This window comes from Equus asinus, chromosome 8 (genome assembly GCF_041296235.1).
Source record: "Equus asinus isolate D_3611 breed Donkey chromosome 8, EquAss-T2T_v2, whole genome shotgun sequence".
Classification (NCBI taxonomy): Eukaryota; Metazoa; Chordata; class Mammalia; order Perissodactyla; family Equidae; genus Equus; species Equus asinus.
The window spans coordinates 22023460-22033323 of record NC_091797.1 but is presented as its reverse complement, the minus strand read 5'-3'; the positions used below and the strand labels follow the sequence as shown (position 1 = coordinate 22033323).

At 41.4% G+C, this 9864-nt stretch overlaps 1 pseudogene; it reads left to right on the top strand.

Moving 5' to 3' along the window:
- On the top strand, positions 1-425 carry LOC106828697 (RWD domain-containing protein 1 pseudogene; annotated as a pseudogene).
- Positions 426-9864: the final 9439 nt, after the last annotated feature.

Here is a 9864-nt window from a genome sequence, read left to right as displayed (position 1 = left end):
ATGGTGATGATCTTTACTTTAGTGATAGCTGTGCAAAAATAATTAAATGAAATAGTAGATCAAATAAAAACTAGAAGAGGAGAAGAAAAGAAACAAAAAGAAAAAGAGGCTGAAGAAGCCAAAAAGCAATTATGGCTCTTCCATTACAATTGAGAATTTCTTAAGTCGGGAAGCCGAGTTTGATGCAGAACTCTTGAAAATTAAAAAGAAATGAATGAAAGAAGAAGAACAAGTAAGAAAAAAGTGAATTAAGTGGGAAACAGCTCATAATCTTGACACATCTGCTATCCAGTTCTTGGAGGATGCTGGAAACAGCGTGGAGGTAGATGAGTCTTTGTTCCAGGAAATGGATAACTTGGAGCTGGAGGATGAAGGATGATCCAGACTACAACCCTGCTGACGCAGAGAGTAACTTGACCGACTAAAGGACTATCTCCGTCTGTAGAGAGGTTTGACTGCCAGCATCTGTGGCTATGCTGAGAGGGTGTTGATTTTCCTTTCTTTTTCTCTAAGAAAAAATAATTTTCAGGATAATATTCTTCTAACAGCTTTCATCGTTGAATTTAATAAACTGATCTTAAAATTTCAAAAAGTAGGTAAATAACTATAAATACTCCAGTACGGAGCTCCAGGTTCGTGCTGAGGTGTTTAAGAGCGAAATGTACTGATGTCTGTAACCAGCCTTTGAAATGCATAAAAAATAAGATGCTTGATGAATGGACAGAAGGAGGGATAGATAAATGGAAAGTTGCATGAAAAGGCAAATATAGTAAAATCTTAACTGTAGAAATCAGGTGTTGGGCATTTGGGTATCACCATACAATACTTTCAACTTTTACTTGTGAATGTTTTCAGAATTAAATAAAAACCTCATAGGATGCTGATAAAGTGATTCGTAAAGAGAAATGTATCCCTAAATGTTTATAGTAGAAAAGAAAGGTAAAAAAATATTAAGCTAAGCTTCTAATTCAAAAACTTAGGAAAAAAACCAACACAATAACCTTAAAGAAAGAGGAAGAATGGCAGAAATAAAAAATGAAAGCAGAAGTTAATTGAATATGAGACAAAGACACAACAGAGGCAGTAAAAAGACAAAAGAATGTTCTTTGAAATAAACTAACAAAATAGGCAAAACTCTGGCAGAATTGATCAAGGAAAAAAAAAAAAAAAGACAGAGAGAGGGCCCAAATAAACAATCTTAGAAAGAAAAGAAGACAGATATGGCCACCACTAGCCCTCACAGTGCCTCTGTGTGAGTTATGAAAAGGTGGTCCCCTCCTGGTGGCTGCAACCCTAACCAAGGACTTGTTACTTGAAAGCCGGGTCCAGGCTGCTCCCACCCACTCTTTGTCCAGATAAGCTTGTGCAATAAGCAACCTTGCACAACTATATTGGCAGGCCTGGATCAGCATAGTTTAAAAAGTTGAGATAGTATGAACAACTCAGTGCCAATTAATTTGGAAACTTGAACAAATAATTAGTTCCCTTGAAAAATACAGTTTACCCAATTTTATCAAGGAGAAATAGACAGCCTGAATAAACCTGTAACTACTAAAGAAGTCAAATCAGTAGTTACAAAATCTACTTACAAAAAAGTGTGAAATTTCTTTTTCTTTTCTTTTTTTTTTTTTTGAGGAAGATTAGCCCTGAGCTAACATCTGCCCCCAATCCTCCTCTTTTTGCTGAGGAAGACTGGCCCGGAGCTAAACATCCGTGCCCATCTTCCTCTACACGTGGGACGCCTGCCACAGCATGGCTTGACAAGCGGTGTGTAAGTCCACACCTGGGATCTGGGCCAGTAAACCCCAGGTGGCAGAAGCTGAACGTGTGAACTTAATCGCTGTGCCACGGGCCGGCCCCTGTGAAATTTTTTTTTTCTTTAGTCTAGCGCAATTAAACACTACTGGAATCATCTGTTTGCTAAAAGATAGATAAAATGCAGCTGTGAAACCATCTGGTTCTGGTGCCTTCTTAAATAGGAAATCTGTAATGATCTTCTTGAAACTTTTTGTGATAATTGGTCTTTCAAGTTTTCTGTTTCCTCACAGGTCAATTTTGGTTTTATTTTTTTCCTTTGAAAATATCCATTTCCTCTAGTTTTTCACATTTGTTGCCATAGAGTTGCACCTAATTCTTTTAGTGTCTTTTGTGGCTATGGATATGTCTCATTTTTCATTCGTAACCTTGGTATTTTTGCTCTTTTTCTCTAACCAGTTTCATGAGATGTTGCTGTATTTTATTGGTCTTTTCAAATAATTAACTCTTGAATTTATTTTTGTCCTTTCTACTATTCTTTTTGTTTTATACATCATTATTTTCTGTTTTTATCTATACTATTTCTCTCCGCTTTAGGTTTGTCATTCTTTTCCTAGTTTCATAAAATGGGCAATGAATTCTTTTTTAAGAATTGTTTCATAGTGAAAGCATTTAAGGCTATGCATTTCCTTTTGCTGTGTTCTACAGGATTTTACATACAGTGCCCTCATTTTTTCATTGCTTCCTAGATCATTTATAATTTCATTTTTTTAAAGTTTACAGGGGCCAGCCTAGTGGCATAGTGGTTACGTTTGTGTGCCCCACTTTGGCAGCCCAGGTTCTCCAGTTCGGATCCTGGGCATGGACCTACACACCACTCACAAGCCATGTTGTGGTGGCATCCCACATGGAAGAACTAGAAGGACTTACAACTATGATATGCAACTGTGTGCTGGGGATTTGGGTAGGAAAAAAAGGGGGAAGATTGGCAACAGATGTCAGTTCAGGGCCTATCTTCCTCACCAAAAAAAAAAAAAACAAAAATGCATACCTTAAAAAAAAAAGCAGAGCTCATTAAAAAAATAAAACTTTACAAATAAAATAATTATTAAATTAGAAAGAACCAAACACCTTAATTCTAAGGAGAGTTATATTCTAGACCTAATTTCATTTCAAAACAAGACAAATTAATCACTCATTGTAATTTTAGCTCTTCTCTAAAGTAATTAATTTGATTTATATACACACATGTACACACACAAAACAATCTATAGACCTAACACTCTCTTTTCAATAACATCTCAGAAACCTTGATTTATTAAAAATAGCAACATAAAAACAATTGTATAAATGGGGAAAAAATGAGCCTAAAAGGGTTTCAGCTTTGCAATAACACAAATAGTTTTCCCATAGAAATTCCACTGAAAAGTTTTATTCTGTGATTTAAACAAATCTTAAATTAAAGCTATAAATGTAAAGATTACTGAGCTAATCTAGCTCTTTCTTTGCACATTTGGTACCGAACCCAGTGATAGGCCATCTAGCCTAATAATAGATCAGTGCCACCCGAGGCTAGCCCTGTTTTCTTTTTTTTTTTCTTTCTTTCTTTCTTTTTTTTTTTTTTTGAGGACGATTAGCCCTGAGCTAACTACTGCCAGTCCTCCTCTTTTTGCTGAGGAAGACTGGCCCTGAGCTAACATCCGTGCCCATCTTCCTCTACTTTACATGTGGGAAGCCTGCCACAGCATGGCGTGCCAAGTGGTGCCATGTCCGCACCCGGGATCCGAACCAGCGAACCCCCGGCCGCCGACAAGCGGAACGTGTGCACTTAACTGCTGCTCCACCGGGCGGGCCTCTAGCCCTGTTTTCTAGTTAATCATCGCTTCCATTTTTATTTTCTCTTGTTCAAAAGATGACTTAAGGATGTGCTGCTCTTATTCTTTACTTAAAATATTTTTAAACATATTTTTATTTTGAAAAAGTGCAAGTTATACAGATTGTAGAGTTTTTTTGGTTTCTGAATGGTTTGAGAGTAAACTGCTGCCTGTTGTCCCACTGCTCCTGATTACTGTAGTAGGTGTTTCCCCAAATAAGGACATTCTCTTGCATAACTCCAATAGAATAAAAATACGGATACACTGATACTCAGCTACCATTTAATTCTCGGACGCCATTCAAGAGTCTCCAGATGTCCCCAAAGATCCAGATTGCAATCATACGTTGCATTTCATTGTCGTATCTCTTTAGTCTTATTCATCAGGAACACTTCCTCATTCTTTGCCTGACGTTCATGACCTTGACATATATAAAGATTACAGGCCAGTTATTTTATTTTCCTCCACTTGGGTTGACTGGGGTTTCCTCGTTGTTGGATTCAGGTCAGGCGTCTTGGGCAGGAATATGCTGGAAGGGATGATATGTTCCTCTCACTGCATCCCGTCAGGTGGTGCAAGATTTCAAATATTCCCTCCCAATGCTGATAATGTGCATTTTCATCACTTGATTAAGGTGGTTTCTGCCAGGCTTCTCTAGTGTGAAGTTACTTTTTTCTTTAGTGATTAATAAGTATTTTGTGGAGAGGTATTTGAAACTGTAAATATCCTGTTCCCCATCATACATTCAGTTCACTCCTTCATTTATATCACTATAGACTTGTGGTTTCCTAGTGTATTCAATGAATAGTAATCTGTTACTATCATTATTTATTTTGATCCTCAAATTGTCACCAGTTTGGCCAGTGAGAGTCCATTCTGTGTTCTTTTGACGCATTCCAATTATTCTTTAGGAACTTCCTTCCTTTTGGGCACAACAAAATATTCCGGCTTATCTCGTTCTTTCCTCGCCCCAGCCGTGGAGTCAGCCATTCTGTAAGGAGCCCTAGTTCCTTTCAGTGAGGGCTTGTATTTAGAAACCAAGATCTGGGCACTGGGGGCTCATTGCTATTGGGATGTCACCACTTCCTGGCCCTCTTGTGGACAGAACTAGAAAATACATGTATGTATACACACACACACACACACACACACCTATCTATCTATCTAACCTTTCATCTTGAATAACATGAGTTCACATTTGTATCTCTAATTACAGTTGTACTCCACAGGGCTCACTCTAGTTTTCTCCCTTTCCATAGTTGTCATTCCCTTCTGTGACACTCAGAATCACTTTACTTATTATGTAAGTATAGTAAGTATCTATATTTTTATAATACAATTTTACTTTAATTTTAAGTAGTTTTACTTCACTATAGCTTTACTTAATAACTTTACTTATTGATCGGCCTCCCTGTAGTAACCAACTGCCCACCGCCATCACCACTCCCTCCCCCTCACAGATCCTCTTCTCACTCCACTTGGACTCTGATCCCCTGTGCGGGGCTGCTGCCAGTCCCCCACCCTGGGAACACCCTCCTCAACCCACCCAGGCTCTGACATCCCACATCGGGTCATCCCATTGAACAGAAGCCCTTTTTACCCTCTAAAGGCCCACCAGAAATTTCAGAACACTGAAGATAAAGAGAACATCCTAAAACCCTCCCGAGAGAAAAAAGAGTCCACACGCAGAAGATCAGGGATTGGAGTGGTGTTGGGCTTCTCTCAATGCAACAAAATACTGAGTGAAAAATGATTTTCGATTTAGACCTGATCCCCAGCCAAACCATCTGTGGAAGCTCCTCCGCAAAGGTGGTCCCCAGCAAACTATACTTCCTAATACTTGTACCCTTGCGTAGTCCCTTCCAACTCTGAATGTAGGCTGGTCTATGATTCACATTAACTAATAGAATATGGTGGAAATGACACTGTGCTAGTTCTGTGCCTGGCCTTTAAAAGGACTAGCAGCTTCCATTTCCCTCCTTTTGGAAAGCTTTTAGGTCCCCAGATTTAGGAGTTTGAGGTGCTAGGTAAGAACTGTGCTGGAGAGGCCATGTGGAATGAGAGAGACCCTGACACTACAGAGAGAGGAGACTCAACATCTGGGATCCAAGAGGGAACTTACAAGAGGGTATGCAATCCTTTCATATGTATATGATTATCAAACCTCTGCTTGCATCACACTTGCTAATATCCTATTGGCCAAAGCAAGTCACATGACCAAGTCCAAAGTCAATGTGGGAGGGGACTACACAAGGCCATGAATCCCTGAAGGTATGGTTCATTGGGGACCCCTAATCTAACAGGATATCACAGTGGTTGAATGGGATTTCAGAGTTAAAAGGTAATTGAGTTATAGAAAATAAGGAGAGTTTTCTTACTCACCTAAATTTGTGAGTTGAAAATAACACTTGTTGCATATCTGAGACTATATTAGTCAAGGTTCTCCGGAGACAGAGAACCAACATAGAGAAAGAGAGATTTTTGTTAACAAGGAATTGGCTTACACAACTATGGTAGCAGAAAAGTCCCAAGATCTGAAGCTGGCAAGCTGGAGTCTCAGGGCAGCCAAGGGTGTAGTTCCAGTCTGAAAGCCAGCAGGCTCTGTGACCCAAGAAGGGCCAATGTCTCAGTTCAAGTCCCAAGGCAGAAAAACACTGGTGTCCCAGCTTAGTAGTCAGGCTGAAGTAGTTCCCTCTTACTTGTCAGAGGGTCAGTCTTTTTGTTATATTCAGGCCTTCAACTGATTGGATGAGGCCCACCACATTAGGGAGTACAGTCTACTTTACTCAGTCTACAGATTCAAATGTTAATCTGATCCAAAAACACCTTCACAGACACACGTAGAATAATATTTGATCAAATAACTGGGCACCCTGTGGTAGACTCATGTTGACACATAAAATTAACCATCACAGAGACTTTGTCATTAGTCAAAGTTTACCTGCCAGATTCTCTCTTCCCTTAGAATGAGTTCTTTCCCAAGGATGGTCCCTAGCCTAGTTTATGCGACCCTCCCCAGTGGTTCATCAGACCTGCAAGGCAAGAATGAATCCCAGAGGCAAACATAGCTTGGCTCTCCTTTATGTTATTAATAGTTGGTGCATGAGCTAAGTTCTGAGAAATTAAGTATACCTCAACTTTCTCATCCTCAAAAAGTTTGTGGTCAAGTTGGGACCAAGAAGTAATAGCTTGAGAAGTTCAATTATAATATTTTTCAAACAGTATACCACATTTTGTCGTGGTCTTCGCAGTGATTCATCCTTCTCTGGGAAATGTCTCCCCCAAAAGATATGTCACTTCCAACCATGTCTGTGCTCTGTGACACCACTCCCTGGTCATAGTTGATTGAAGCGTGAACAGACATCTGATTCAAGCTGAGCCAATCATTTAGTCTCTCGTGGGAGTTTTTGCATTGAGAGACCAGTGCACAGAACTGTTACAAGCTGAGTCACATTAATGACAACGGGCTATATACCTCCAGCTGCTTAGATCCCAGAAATTACCCTGCTTCCTTTCAAGATCTTCTCAAGATCAAGATTAAAAGTTTACTTGGATTTCATGAGATAACTCTAGAATGTTTTTCAACACCACCAAGCAATGCTCAGCAGACACTGACTAGATGTCCTACAAATTTAACTCAGTGCTGACACTCTCTTCCTGGAGATAGCATCAGATTCCATGAGTTGAGGGCTCAGTCCGACAAGACTGTCCCCACTTCAGGCACCAATTGCAAGTCCAGGTTGTCTCCTCAGCTTCTGACCAACTGGCTGTAAATCAGAGGTTCCTACAACTCCCTCCTCAGGTTCAATCATTTGTTAGAATGGCTCACAAAGCTAGGCAAACATTTACTTACATTTACCAGTTTATTATGAAGGATATTATAAAGGATACAGATGAACAGCCAGATGAAGAGGAACATACAGTGAGGTCCGAAGGGTCCTGAGCACAAGAGCTTCTGTCCCCTTAGAGCTAGGGTGGGCCACCCTCCCAGCACCTGGATGCGTTTACCGATTGGGAAGCTCATCACATCTCCTCCTTCAAGAGTTTGTAGAATTTAATCTGCAGCCCCTCTCCTTCCCCTTCTCAGAGGTTGCCAGGTGGGGCTAAAAGTTCCGACTTCCTAATCACTTGGTCTTTCTGATGACCAGCCCCATCCTAAGGCTATCTAGGGGCCCTACCCCAAGTCACTTCATTGGCATAAACTCAGGCGTGCTCATAAAGGGCTCCTTATGAATAATCAAAGACACTCCTATTGCTCAGGAAGTTCCAACGGTTTTAGGAGCTTTGTGCCAGGAACTGGGGACAAAGGCCAAATATTTCTTATTACGTATACCACAGTAACCTAATAACCTTATGTATTAGTCAGGGTTCTCTAGAGGAAACAGAACCAACAGGATGTGGATATATATAGAAAGAGATTTATTTTAAGGAATTGGCTCATGCAGTTGTGGCGGCTTTGTAAATCCAAAATCTGCAGGGCAGGCCAGCAGACTGGAGACCCAGGGAAGAGTTGCACTTCTAGTCTGAAGGCTGTCTCCTGGCAGAATTCTTTCCTGCTCAGGGGCAGTCACTTTGTTCTATTAAGGCCTTCAACTGATTGGATGAGGCCCACCCACATTATGGAGATAATCAGCTTTACTCAAAGTCAACCAACTTAAATGATAATGTCATCCAAAAAGCACCTACACGGACACCAAGAATAATGTTTGACCAAATATCTGGGCACCATGGCCCAGCCAAGTTGATATAAAAAATTAACCATCACACCTTCTAACAGATTCCATTTTTAGTTGAAGCTAGCTCAAATCAATACCGTTACTTGCAAAAAGGAAAAAAAAAAGTAAATATGCCCAAATTGCTTACAATTCTAATGATAATAGCTTCCAAGAACACTGTTAGGTTCTGGTCTATAATGATGAATAAGACGTGGTCCCTATCTTTGAGAAGCTCACAGTGTTTTGGGTTTTTTGTTTGTTTTTTTCTGTAGCAGTTTACGACATCAATAAAAAAATATATGAGGGGGTGAATCATTAAGTCCAATTGCTATGAGACAAGAACCAGCCTAATGAGACAAGGCTATCTTCAGGGCCCCAGGCCTAACAAGATTGGCGCTAACCAATTGGCAGGCTAGGAGAATCAGATAGTGGCCACCGAGATTCACATTCCACAGGCTCTGGACTTTCCTGGGCTTACATATGTGCCCTGGCACCCAGGAGTCCACTGAGGATGACCCTAGCCCCATTAGCATAGTAAAAGTCACAGCCAGGGCTGGAGAGCTAGCATGCTAATGATGCATGTGCCGCATGCACTAGCATGTTATGTGACAGTGCAGGCGCAAGCACAGCCCCACCTCTCCATGCCGTGACAGGGCACTCCTCCCCAGCCTCTTTCTTTCTCTTATCTTCTTTATGAGAATCTTCTCTCCTCTGGTCTCAGGGGCACCGTGAGGCCCTGGGTCAGTCATTAGCCTGTCAATCTGGTTTCGGAGAGTCTGCGTTCCATCCCTGGGAGCTCTCCTCTTCCGAGCCTAATCACCCTGGCGACCCCAAGTGAGTTGCCCTCTCTTGGCGGTCCTGGTTCCTGGATTCCGTTAATCTGTTTGGGCACCTAGAGTGATTCCAAGTTGCCTTCTGGGTCAGTCATTTGACTTACAAAGCTGCAATTTCTGGGCTTGGAAAGCCCTCGTTCCACCCCTGGGAGCTCTCGTCTGGTTTTTGGGCCCCTGGAGTGATTCCAGGTTGCCTCGGGTCAGTCCTTTGACTTGAAAGGACTGCAGCTTTTGGCCTTGGAGAGTCTGTGTTCCACCCCTGGGAGCTTTCTGGAACCATGTTTTGTCTCCTGTCAAGAGTCTGTTGAGTATTTTAGGCACCTACTGAGTAGTTTATTCTGTAAACTGTCTTGCTTGGGAACTACTGTTTGTGTGACCTTTGGGAAGAGGCCTGACCACCTCTTTCTCATCTTTGTCTGTTTTGTTTGTTACCTCCTCTGTTGTTAACAAGTCAAGGTCAAGTTCAGCCTGGACCTGAGCAGAACCTGGATGTTGTGTAAAACCAACAACTTGAAAAAACTTTCTGCCAGGGATGTAACTCTCAACCCCAGTGCTGAGAGCCCTGGGCTCTGGCCCACTCCAGGCCTTTACCTCTTGCCTCCCTGGCTAGCCTTGTGCTGGCTCAGGCACTAAGCACCCGGGCTGAATGGGACTTGACTAGATCTTATAACTATATTGATGCCCACA